This window comes from Sebastes fasciatus, chromosome 15, assembly GCF_043250625.1.
Source record: "Sebastes fasciatus isolate fSebFas1 chromosome 15, fSebFas1.pri, whole genome shotgun sequence".
NCBI classification, from domain to species: Eukaryota; Metazoa; Chordata; class Actinopteri; order Perciformes; family Sebastidae; genus Sebastes; species Sebastes fasciatus.
Window position 1 is genome coordinate 21,463,705 of NC_133809.1, and position 13,373 is coordinate 21,477,077.

The 13,373-nt window shown below is 44.4% G+C and overlaps 1 protein-coding gene across 3 annotated transcripts in view; it reads right to left on the reverse strand.

The window, feature by feature from the left end:
• The window catches only part of tiam2a (TIAM Rac1 associated GEF 2a), a 108,729-nt gene that overhangs the window by 57,422 nt on the left and 37,934 nt on the right, over positions 1–13,373 (reverse strand). The window contains exon 1 of one of the 3 annotated variants that reach the window (XM_074661308.1): positions 3,616–3,781. The exons of the other annotated variants lie outside the window; for them this stretch is intronic. The gene's annotated coding sequence lies outside the window, so the exon portion shown is untranslated. Of the gene's footprint in view, positions 1–3,615; positions 3,782–13,373 lie in introns of those variants that run through there. 3 annotated transcript variants of the gene reach the window in all.

Genomic DNA, 13,373 nt, shown 5'->3' on the forward strand with positions numbered 1-13,373 from the left:
GACAGAATTTGGAGAATCGATCCAGTGATATTTTTCTTACACCCCTAGAACCCATCTATCCAGCTTTCTGCCAGTAAAACACTAATAATTTCCAGCTTTGTCATGTTAGCTGAACTGGGGCCAGAGTTCACATGGACCCGAGGCTAATCCAAGCCGATAATACTTATGAATGCATGGTCAACTGCACATGACTGGACCGACTCTAAGCATTTGCGTCGCCTTCATTAACCTAGAAGCCTGCAGGAAAACTGGCATATTTCTTACTCAGTTCCCCGTTTGTCTAGCATCGAGATGCTAGAAAGTGATGGTAAAATAATTTGAAGTCCCTCTACATGAATGGAGAGTAACTAAACAATGCTCTCTCTTGAGTAAACACTAAGGAAGCAGCTGCCAACAACACTAGGAGTCGGCATAAAGCTGGTTGTCGAACTTGTCAGAGTGACTGCTTTCTTTCAGCGCTTTTCTTCCAAACTTTATTCACACAGAGCGGGGTTGTGGGTATGAAAAGGCTTAAAGGCGTGCCAACACACAAGGCTAAAAGACACACACGTTTGCCTTCTGCTGCCTGCGACTTGAACTGCAGCATTGTGCGACTGTTTTTTGGGAGAACAACAAGACAAGTCTTCCTTTTAGCTGCGAACCACCGCTCTGCCCAGTCTGAACCCTCCCTCCCTCTTCCCCTCCAGTCCTCTGTTCTCGTCAATAGGCTTCCTACAGGCCATCTGCTCTGGGGCCAAGAGACCACTGCCACCCTAACACACCCCATGACCTGGCATTCTTCTCGGGCTGCCCCTGAATGACTCCCACGTAAGCTCCATGTTTAGTCTGGCACCGTGTGGGTCTGTAGTTCGGGAGAACTGTTAGGAATGGGCCACACCTCGACGCGGTATAAACACAGTAGGTGCATGAGGGCATTGTGTTAAGGAAGAAACTTCCTTTTTTCCTACATGAAGACCACCGTGCATTTGGTGAACAGGAGCTATGCAACCTCCGTCAAAGTCGTAGACTGTATATAAGAAGTGGACGTAGTCACCGTGACGTCACCCATTGGTTTGGGGACTGCCGTTTTGAAGCCTCGAGTTCAGCATTTTGGTACGCCATTCTTTGAAACCAGAAGTGACACGAGAGGGTGGAGAATAAAGGTCTCCGGCCGGACTTGACCCTGGAGAGATCAAATTTTGACATGATGATGACGACACTAGACAAAAGTCAGGGGTTCACCAGAGTCATTAGGATATATCATCAGGGAACCATGAATGTCTAAATGAATTTTTGTGCCAATCCATCAAGTGGCCCCAGAGATATTCCACCGGAATAATTAAAACTTGCTGGTGGGGCTAGATGAAAAGTCAGTAATTACTCAAGTTAATATGAATCCTCTGCGGACCATATCTGTACAAACTTTCATGGCAATCCATCAAATAATTGTTGAGATAACAAAAAAGGGGTAGTCCAAGGCACTCTTCTGGCAAAAAATAAGCCTAAATTCAAATGTCTATTTCATGATGAAATGCTATAAACAATGCTGGTACATGTTCAGATTGAGCTGGGTAGCGGCACAAACAGCCTTCTTCAGTTGTTGAGATGATTCAGTCTGGACCATAGACTGTATACTGTATGAGAAGTGGACGTAGTCACCGTGACGTCCCCCACTGGTTTGTGGACTGACGTTTTGAAGCCTCGAGTTTGGCATTTTGGCCATTACCATCTCGGTTTTTGGCCGTTGCCATCCTGTTTTTTTGCAACCAAAAGTGAAACGAGAAGGTGGAGCTAAGTACAACCAAACGCTGAATAAGAAATTTTTTAGGCGACCAAAAAGGTTACAATTGACTTTCACAACCTTAAAAACACACTGTGAAAGGGTTAACGTTCTAAGACGAAAACGCTGTGGTAGCGACTTGTCAATCACAAGGTAGCCACGCCCTAAAGCATCCCCTGCTTTATGGTCTATTTGACTCTAAATGGGACCATAGTTTACTAAATGAACATCATGCTGTATTGAAGAAGACTTGAAACTAGAGATTGAGACCATAAACTAATGTTTACAATGTTTACTGAGGTAATAAATCAAGTGAGAAGTAGGCTCATTTTCTCATTTACTTCTATACAATCGGACTTCTTTTTGCAACCAGAGGAGTCACCCCCTGCTGGCTATTAGAAAGAATGCAAGTTTAAGGCGCTTCTGCATTGGCTTCACTTTTCAGACCCGTAGATAGCCCACTGGTCAAAGTATGAAGAACCACGTTTGCAATTCTGACCCCCGTGTCTTGGAATCTAAACTTGGGACCCGAAGCTGAAGGAACAAACTATTGACACAGCAGTGTGAAACACATGGCGATTCCCCAGATAACTTAGCCTCACAGTAATATCATGATGCTGTTAGTGCAGTTTATTTAACCTACTCTGCCATACAACCTTGGAGATACAGAAATCTTGCAGGACTTTAACGGTTTTCCAAAAGAGAACACCGGGTAGAGCATAATGCTGAAAATATATGACTAACCACGTGCTTCTGATGCTAATAAATCAACAATGCAAATAACAAATAAAGTGGAAAATAATCTCAATCACCAACAATGTTTCATGCTTTTTGAATTATTATGCTGTGAACTAGGAACTGTGAGGTCATTTGTTATTGGAAGTGACTGTTAACACAATCACACCGCCTTCCTCCTGTCAAATCACAGCCCATGGGACTTGTCTCTTATCACTTTCCCCTGGCGCCGTGACAACTGAGCTCTTAAAAGGAGCGGTGCTTAAAGCTCCACTCTTTTTAGACACAAGCTTAAATTCAAACTTATGCAAAACAACCACACGAGTTCTTCCAGGACAAAAACAACAACAGGAAGTGAAGAAGAAGAAGAAGAAGAGAAAATAGTGGAGCCAAAGACTGGGCCGACTCCTGCTGAGTTTCTGTCATACAAACCAGATATAAAGTATCCTGCGGTGGTTTGCTTGTGAGGAGAAATGTCAATCTATGAATCACTCGCTGAAAGCCTATATTACCGTGTGGCGGATTCAGCCAAAGCAACCAAACATCCATCAAAGTGCTTGTTAAGTGTCTTTCGGACTTTTTCATTATACATTTAGAAGCTCCGTGCCTGGCTCCCGACCAAAAAGTGATATGGCAGCCTTCTGGAAGATTTATACACGTATGCCACCGCCATTCCAGAGTGATGCCAAGAAAATAAAAACACTTTCATACAATGGGGATACCACTGAGAGCGTATTATCCAGCAACTTCAGCATGAGGTACAAAGTATAGACAACGTGGTAAGTTTGTCAAACTCAGTTATTCAGTAGTGTGTCATGCAGAAAATGCTGACAACCCTGAAACACAACGTAGTGATAAAGTCTGAGATTGTGAAGAGTCACTTTGTTGTATCTCCATGTGGTTATACAGCACGGCAGACCACACACAGTAGAGATAAACACTACACTTTCTAACAGACACAGGTGGAAACTGAAGCGCGCTCACACATGCAAACACACACCTGTGGATCTGGACAATAGGAAACACAATGCAACCTCTCCACCTCAGCCTCCTCTTAATCCAGTAAACAGGAGAAACAAAGGGAGAGAAAGATAAAACACAGAGCCCATAACATCCCTTACCTCTGTGGCCACGGGCTTTCATCTAAAAGCTCTTTGAACAACTTGCAAAAGGAGAACTCTAGCTGGTGTTTCTCTGATCTCAGAGTGGATTCTCCCTGTGAAGGCTCGGTTGTGTCTTAAAGCGACACACGCACCGCATCTGACTCACACGCCCAGACACACTGGAGGACACGTGGAAACTCCCTCCCGGCTTCGAACGCATCGACGAATCACAGCCCTCCTGGGGGGGTAACCCTGGGTAACGGAGCGCCAAGAGGAAAAAGCAGCAGAGGAAAAAGTGAAAAGGTACTCAACAGAAGAGCTCTCTCAGAGAGAGGAGGATGTTTTATAGCTCTCATCCGTTTAGAGTCCCAACTGCAAAAAAAAGGGCTCCACTACTCCACTGTGTTGTTTTTCCTATATCCTGCTTTTCCGTTGGCTGGGAGGAGGATGCAGGGCTTGTTGCAGCCAAGGCGGTTTTCCATAGCTGTTTGAGGCGATTGGGCCAGACAAGCTGGCGTATAATGGCTGCAGCGCTGCTGGCTGGGAGGCACTGGGGAGGGCGCAATGACTGGAGCTCTTGTCTGACCCTAAATACCACAATGACCCAAGGGCCAGGGAGGCAGCCAGCTACTGGGGAGGCAGAGAGAGTGTGTGTGTGTGTGTGTACAGTATATGTGTATGCATGAGTGAATAAGAAAAAAGTCCAGTGAGCGAAGACTTGGTGCGAAAAACAGGCAATTACACGGGGGAAACAGAGTTAGCGCCATGGCTAAGCTGTTTTTTAAGTTTCTAGGGGCCAGAGGGGCCAAATGTGCATCTCGTTTTGAGGCGCTAATTAAAATGGAATAAAAGTGAGTCAAAAACCTTCTCCCAGCGGAGACGAACTTGAGACCGCCGTCGGTCTAAAAAATACACACATGCCTCCGTTTGTCTACGGTCCACATAGCTGTGGTCGCGCAGTCAAACTGGACCTCATTCAGAAAGCCACAGCAGAACACAACACAGCGTCAGAACTGGACCAAGAGTGCTAGACTGTTCCTAAAGCTGCTCCCAACTCTCTTTTATAGGGTGAAAGAAAATATCGATACGGTATCGTATCGCGATATTACGTTTTATGATACTGTAGCAATTCTCAAAAACTTTTTTTCATTAGGCTAATAGTTTACATGCAAACATAAACTCAGTCAATACTCTTATTTCATTTGATAGATATGCTGCCTCTCAAAGTAGTGCATGTGTATTGATGTTGGATGTTACAGGAACTGTGATAAATGCAAATGCAGATCCCATTATTGTGATTGCATACAACTTTTTTTAAACTCATTTTATGCATGTGGTAGTGTGTTCTTTATACTATGATAGTTTTTCTAAAATTACATTTTAAAAATTGCAATACATCACCTCGCTTACAGTATCGCGATATATCGCAATATATTGAATCGTAACCCCTGTATCATGATACACATCGTATCGCCAAGGTTCTTGCCAATACACAGCCCTACCCTCTCACGGGCCAGTTGTTTATTCCAGAGGCTATGAGTGTTAGTGGTGTTCAGGGACATCACTCCTACAAATGGAAAAACACTATGAGAGCCTTTTGTGACTAGAATGCTCAGCTGGGTTCTTCCTTAGAAATTCATCCTGAATTCTGAATAGCTATTCAAAGTCACGACCACGCCACGCCGTATGAGCAGCTGTCGAATAGTCTTCCATCAGCCTGCTGCTTGACACAGAGACGTCAGCTCCGAGGACACAATATTAGCGGCGTTCACCAGGACGAAACAACATTGTTAACAGCACAATAGTCCTCGTGGCCTAATCTGAGCTCCTCTCAAAGCCCTTTGTCCGGCTATAGATTTGAGGCAGCTAAAAGGTTGGTCAACAACACGCTTGGAGAGACTGAGAGGCATGAAGAGAGAAAAAAGGAAAGGGAAGGCAGGGAGGACTTGTGATGCATATTCATACAGAGCAGGTGTCGGGTCTAATTCCACACGGCCGAGTGATCTGACCGCTAATTAAGATCAATTAAGGCCCAGACAAGCTCTTCAGAGCCAAATTAAATCCCTTGATATCCAAGCTCTGGGCAAAGACATTTCTTCAACTGCTGAACTAATGCGGAACTTAGTGGAAGAAGCTGAAGGTCACATTGATATGTCGTGTTCTGCCTGTGTGTACGTTACTCAGGAGTAACCAAGCAGCACAGGAAATGCAAAGAAAAGGCGTATCTAACAGGCTTTCACATGGAGGAAATCGGGAGCACTCTACTGTTGTATGCGTGGCCACACAGGTTTCAAAGAGCTTATCAGCAGAGCTTTGCTTTTGGGATAAAGCTTTCAAACACCATGAATCCCCGCTGATACCGAGGCCTGAGATGACTCCTGATGGCCTTTCGGTCAATCTGCCCAATAACGGCAGCGTCCCAAAACCCCAAGCCCCTCACAGAAATCCTCTCCTCTGACATTAAACCAACATTAGGGTCACAAAGCAACTTCCATAGTTGCTGATAGCAAAAGGTAAAGGTGAGTCCAGCCTGAGGGGTTTAAGGCCTTTACACACCGGGAGCATGACGAATAAACAACACGAAAATACGAAATACTCGCGATGCAAATTTGCGACAGTTGCAACACTTTTTCAATAACGAATTCGAATAGATTCGCGCAGGCAGAGGACCAACTACTGGGAGAACCTTCAAAGAGAGACCCAGAGCAGCATCTGGTATGGTCTGTCTGAGCTGTACAGCCTAAACGACTGTCAGCTATTTTATTGAGTTTTCCTTTTAACGAAATGCTGTGAGTGAATTTTCCTCTGGTAAACAGATACGCAGTGTATATATCTAGGGCTTTTATTGTGAAAGGTAAGAATGGAAGGATTGGATCTAGTATACGCTGCCTTGTTGAAAGAAATAATAAAGTTTGCCGTCTTGGTTCGGGCTACGGAGCCTCCGTGTTGTTGTACACTATAGTGTACCTATTAATCGTATGAAAAAAGGCCCCCCCACTTGTCCAAATCTGAGAAAGTCATTCATAATTTTAAAACACAGTAACTCAGGCATCTCAGACAGATGCATCCCATTTATGTGTTAAACTGAGCGAGCTAGACACCTTAACTTTCCATGTAAATGACTCGTTTTATGTAAAATACATCAATTATGTCCCATTTAATCTCAGACAGATTACTTGCAATAATCCATCTCTGATGAAAAACTCACACTGGTCGAGTGACGCTCATGGGGCTGACGAATGGTGTGGAGAAAGAGAGCGTCGGGGGAGAAATATGAGTTTTCAGTTAGCATGCTAATATTTCTTGTCTCTCCCTCCTAAACAGTGTGATGGAGCCACTCTCATAGCTGGAGGCCGTTTATGGTTTTTATGCCATTGATTATCCTGCTCACTGGGGACTGCAGTCTGCGGCAATTTGTGAACAAAGCGACCGTTGGGAGGACATAAATTGATCTTAATTGCTCATTTTAGCAGAGATTAGTAGACCGCCTCACCCAGAAGCATGGATTTAAATATCAAGAGGCTGGAAATGCAGTGGAAATTATAGCTAGATGGTCGGCGGGATTGGCGGTGCGGACTGATGGAATTCACTTAAGGTGGAATGCTCTAAGTCGGGGTGAAAGGTCAAGTCTTTTGTTTGGAGGTCGGCCTCCACCCTCAAACTCACTCTGTCTCTTTAACAAGTCAACCACTGGGGTTTAATCTTGTGTAGCAATTCAAATAGTTTTGCATATAAGAAAATAAAGACAGCCTTCATATAAACTCCCCGACATTAAGAAGCTTCCTTTTAACTAGGGCTGTCAATCGATTAAAATATGTTATAGTGATTAATCCCATGATTGTCCATAGTTAATCACACATTTTTATATGTTATAAAAGGAACCTTGAAGGGAGATTTGTCAAGTATTTAATACTGTTATCAGCATAGGCGTGGACAAATATGCTTCTTTATGCAAATGTATTTATATATATACATTTTTGGAAATCAATTAACAACACAAAACAACGACAAATATTGTCCAGAAACCCTCACAGGTACTGCATTTAGCATAAAAAATATGCTCAAATCATAACATGGCAAACTGCAGCCCAACAGGCTACAACAGCTGTCAGTGTGTCAGTGTGCTGACTTGACTAGGACTTGCCCCAAACTGCATGTGATTATCATAAAGTGGGCATGTCTGTAAAGGGGAGACTCGTGGGTACCCATAGAACCCATTTTCATTCACATATCTTGAGGTCAGAGGTCAAGGGACGCCTTTGAAAATGGCCATGTCAGTTTTTCCTCGCCAAAATTGACTGTATGTTTGGAGTGTTATCTAGTCTCCTCCTTGACAAAATGGTATTACTGGTACCAATGAATTGCTGCCTGCTACAACCTAAACATCACGTTGCGTTAATGCGTTTAAAAAATTAGTGCCATTAAAATGAATTTGTGTTATTATTGCGTTAACTTTGACAGCCCTACTTTTAACAGGTGTTTTTTTTTTATATATATATATATATATATATATATATATATAAACATCTGAATCTGAAAAGCGCAAAACTCTATATATAAAGTTCAAGACTTAAATATTTGACTTTCAGTTCATCTAAAGGTTATCCCTTTCACTATCTATCCCCTATTCCTCCTCCTCCGCCTCCTCGTCCTTCTGTCCCGTAAAGTGAAATCTCTATTTCCTGCCAGCCTCCCCTGCTGCCAGCTCAGTTCATTTCCTACAGATTGGAGCTCGTGTCAGACAAGACAGCCCAAAACACGCACAGTCCGACACTCTCGACTTTAAATTAACCAGGATGTGCCGGCGCATGGAGGCTCTCTGCTCACAAAATAGGGTGATGTGTGCCTGTGTGTGTGTGTGTGTGTGTGTGTGTGTGAGAGAGAGAGAGAGAGGATAACACCAGCGGGTTTGTCCTCTGCTGACAGTGGCAGTGTAGAAATCTATGGGATATGTGGTGCAAACATCTTCTGATGTTTTGTTTAAGGGAGACACTGACTCAGAACATCCTCAAGGGGGAGTCTGTACCCATATCCTGTTTACTAGTGTGTGTCTGTGTGTGTGTGTGTGTGAGATCCAGCAAACAGCTGGAAGGCTGCAGGTGCAAATCAGCTTTCCATCAGCTTCTCTGCTAATTAAGCAGCTTAATGGACAGAAGAAGAAGGTCATTTTGAGGGTTAAATCTGTGGAGGAAGAAGGCACAGACACACACAGAGACTTGAACTTGATCCAGAGCTGCAGTATCTCTGGCTGATATTCACACAATTTAGCTGGATTGATTTCCTGGTGCAGTCCTCACACACCTCAACATGTAGAACATCGCAGCCACAACCAGTTTATTCAGCTTCATGCCATTGTCATATAGTCCAGTCAAAGCAGAGTTAAAGCAGAGCCCGTGTGTTCGAGCTGTTGCGTTAAAGAGAGAAAATGCCTGGAGGTGATTGTAAAGCTAATAGAATGAGTGACAGGCGGTGCATACAAAACATGCGGATCCAGTCTTTAGCAGCCGTGGCATCAGATAAGAGACCCGGAGACTCCTGGGAAAAACAAAAGCACACACCCAGCCCTGCCCAGGAAGACGGGGCAAAGCACGACAGCTTCCTCGCACAAAGGGGAAGGAGAGATACTTAATTATCTCCCCGCCGATAAGAGATAGGGAGACAAAAGTGCGCCTCAGAGGAGGAGAAAAGAACAACATTCGTTGCTAACCTTCAGGAAGGTCAGTTTGAATCTCACGCATCATCAATAAAAGACGAAAACCTTTTCCTCCTCCTCAACTTTTTCGCCACCGTTCACAGTTTGTATGTTTGGCGCATACGATACTGCATAATACACCTGCATTAAACCCATTCGCAAACTGTATTATCTCCACAGGAATTGACTGTGGCTGTCCTTTGCACGCTGCGGGATAATCTGTCACACGCTCCGTGGCGTGAGCTCTGGTGATTAATACGATCAGCCCGCCACTCGCTCACTCATTAGCATAGCAATAGCCGCTGTAGTGTACTGCGGCAGTCATGTGAGACACACTCCGGGCTCCCTGAGGTGATCCATCAGAGATCATTGACCATTGCGGTGCGATATCAGTCACACGGAGCCAGCTGTTAGAGGTCGTGCGGGAGTCGCCAGAGGTTTAAGGGGAAACAATGGGGTGCTGGGGGATTTGGGAGCAGGTAGAAGTGCGCAATGTACAGTAATCGATGGTCTCGTAGAGAAAGCAGAAGTTGCACGTACACATTCAAACCACGCACATGTGGCATCAATCATCGGACTTAACAGGAAGAGAAAAAAATCTATTGAGGGAGCAGAAATCGATTCTTCTGCGTTCTGAAAAAGGACAAAGCGAATCGCTCAAAGTGCCCCAAGACGTGAACTAGCGCGATAAAAGCTGCGCCTTCTAATAAAAATGACATGAATACAGCTCTATCTGGGGTAGTAGGGCAAACAACCAAGTCTGGCTTTGTCCCAAGCACACACAAAAACACACACACCTGCTAAGATGACACGTACTGCTGCAGGGGAGGGCCGAATACTCTGCATCCAGATGCTCTCTTACTATATGTGTGTGGCTCCCCCATCCATCACTGCCACACAGACATGCATTAATCCCTCCCTGCATTCTTGAGGAGCTCCGACGCCAGAGCGAGTTTGCCCTTGTGGCCTCCCCCACCCCACCCTGGGTGAGTGTAGCAGAGGACCCCGCTGCACCCAGCCCCAGAGCCACTTTTGCCCGCTGCAAAGTCTAAAAAAACTTGTTGGCACCGTGTGAGCTGATGGATCACCAACATGTGATTTAAACTTGAAAATTCAGAGGACAGGTTGACGCTAATGGATATGGTAATTCAAATGTTGTCTCCCTCCGCCAAGGCGAGCCATATGTCCATGGTAAACTAGCGCTCCAACTGGCAATGTCTCTCCTTTTATGGCCTATTAAGGGCCAAAGTGTCGATCGCAGTCAGGCCAAACAGGACATGAATCATTCGGCTCGCTCCGATCGGATTCACGGAGCATTATTCTCTTCCGCCTTAACAGGTTAGGAGACCATCTGACTGATTACACAAGGAAACAAAAACAATGAAAATGATAAATTGGTGTGAAATACGAAATTATGTTAACGTCAGCGTCATAGCAAATTGTTGTTACTTGCTCAGCACTTTCTGCACCGTTAATACATCACAGTCAGGTCTACTCAGGTCGTGAACTGTGACAAACTGACAGGCGAAAGCCAAGACGGTGCTTTAAGTCTATTAGTGGTGGGTGGACTAGTCTGGGCCTGTCTGGTTGGTTTGCTCATTGTGGTCAAGGTTAAGATAGATAAAGGAGCTGATGTACAGCTAGACATTAGAGGCCATTACCTGAGACAATTACAGTTCATATTAAAGCCTTTTGTTTTACCTCAACGGCAGGTCTGAATGACTGCCTCTGTTAAGTGCTCAGGATGGATTTTCCCTGGTGAGAACATCATCTAAACGTGGCAGATCAGTCACAAAAAAATGTCCACGTTAGCATGACATACAGTAATTCAGTGCCGATCAGCTTTTCATGTAGCGAGCTGCTGAGATCCATTTTATTCTGCCTTTGTTTCACCACACTGACACTTAGAGAAAAGGCCTGAAACAAGTGAAACTGAACTACAAACAAACAGGATTATCCCTCTCCACCAGAATGGAGGATTAACTTTAGCTTAAACCTAATTTCAGAACTGCATTGCTTATTAAAAGTAACCTTTTTTTTTTTTGCAGCGGCGAATCCTGAACCGCATCACAAATGCATTACGCAACGCGGGATTGCAATTTCTTTCTGTTTCAAAAATTAAAAATGAATGTGATGATTCACCGTTTTTGATTTAGTATTCTCCTCACACTGTTGAGCCTGTGTGTGAGACAAAACATACATCCCTGTCTCCAGCAGAGCAGAGCAGAGTGGAGCCGGGCGACCGGCTGTAGATGGCAGGATAAAGAGGTGGGGGCTGTCACCGTCAGGTCACGGACCTACATCAGAGCCCTGTAAACACAGGACCACAGCCTGGACGGGTAAATAAACCATCCGTCAGGTGAAATCAATGCTGTTTAGACGCTTTCCTGCCGTACCTGGAGCCTACATGCATGCGTGTTTACATACATGCAGCTCAAAAATGTCCTGAAACACTCTAAAAAAGGAAGTACCCCACTTAAAGTACAGCTTCTGAGCTCACATGCTCATGTAAATCTCCACATAAAGTAACCATCCTCTGACGTAAAGCTGCTCACAGCTAGCTGGCTCGCCCACGGAAGAGGCAGAATAACTAATATTCTCCGCTGAGCTGGCTGGTTAATCAAAGGTGGGCAAATTCTCGGAGCAATAAACAAGTTATGAAATAAACACCAGCTTAGTGCAATCTCGCTTTTACAGGAAAGCAGGAACGCTGTTGCTCCCGTTATCATTAACCAAAACAATTTGTTTTATTGCAGCTCCAAGCCCGGCTGGCTGTAATATACAGTATCTGTTACTGTCCGCGGCAGACTTGCAGCACAGATAAGAGGGGAGAAATCTGAGCTAGTCTGTCTGCTCAGCATCCTGAAGGCACTGATGATGGGCGAGACAGCTGGTGAGGAGCCAGGAACACACACACACATACATTATACACATCACACGAGCCACCCAGTTCTGGATGTGTGAGGCTACTCTGTGCATGCAAGCAGGCTCTTAAATATCTCAAGGGATGTACAGGTAAGCAGACACAGACAAGTCTTTTATTTTGTATAGATGTGTCATTTGATTAAAGCTAATCTACTTTATACATCAGACCAAAGACTTGAAACAATCTTGGCAGACTTCATTTCACTAAAACAGCCAACAAACAAACACACCTGGTCTGTTTTGTGGGGTGTGAGATATAAGGGACAGATCTTGCACAGGAGACACTCACTAACAGGTTTAACACTTGCAGCTTTTTGCATGTCTGCTTGCCTCTTTCCCAGCAGATGTTTCAGTCCGTGCGCAACCCCATGATGACCTAGTTTCCGTACCCAAACTGTGTCATAGGTCACCAACTCACTGAAGTATATGGAATGTTGTGTTAAACCTGTTTGGGAGAAAATCTGCTTGGTAACGCACATGTGCGGTTTGTGCCTTTGTCTCCGACTGCTTTTCATTTGCAAGTAGAAACTGATTTTGACTCTTACAGCAGCAGTGGGTAGAATTCGAGCAAATATGATTTAAAAAAAAAGTTATTTTTATAAAACGGTCACTACATCCTGACAGTAGTGCATGAGACAGGTACTCTCGACAAATAAAATCATGTGCCTCTGTGTCCTCCGGTGCTTCTAATGGCATCTGCAAGATTTCACAGACCGGAGGAAACCAATCAGAGCCGAGCTGGAGCATTGCCGTCTTTGAGCAGCTGTCAATCACTCGCGAACTCCGATCCAACGGTCAAACTAGGCAGCGCTGATCAAATATGAATCAATATTCTGTTACTGTACTGCCTATTTCTCAAACTTTCTAATTTTACAGCTAAACAGTACACTACAAGATGTTTCTGAAAACATTTGAGGAGAGAAATTTGAATGTTTTGCCCAATGATGCCAAAAACATTCTGCCTACTGCAGGTTTAACATTGTGGCAGGAATTCAACAAAGCTAAGGAGCCCAAAATGGCAAAGGTGAGATTAGATTTCACCGTTGAATTATCAAAAGAAATTAGCCGGGAGCCGTTATCGAGCATATAATCCAGAACAGGTGCCTCGACAAAAGCGCTCAGGCAGCTCTGTGTTTAAGTGGGGAAAGCTAAATAAACG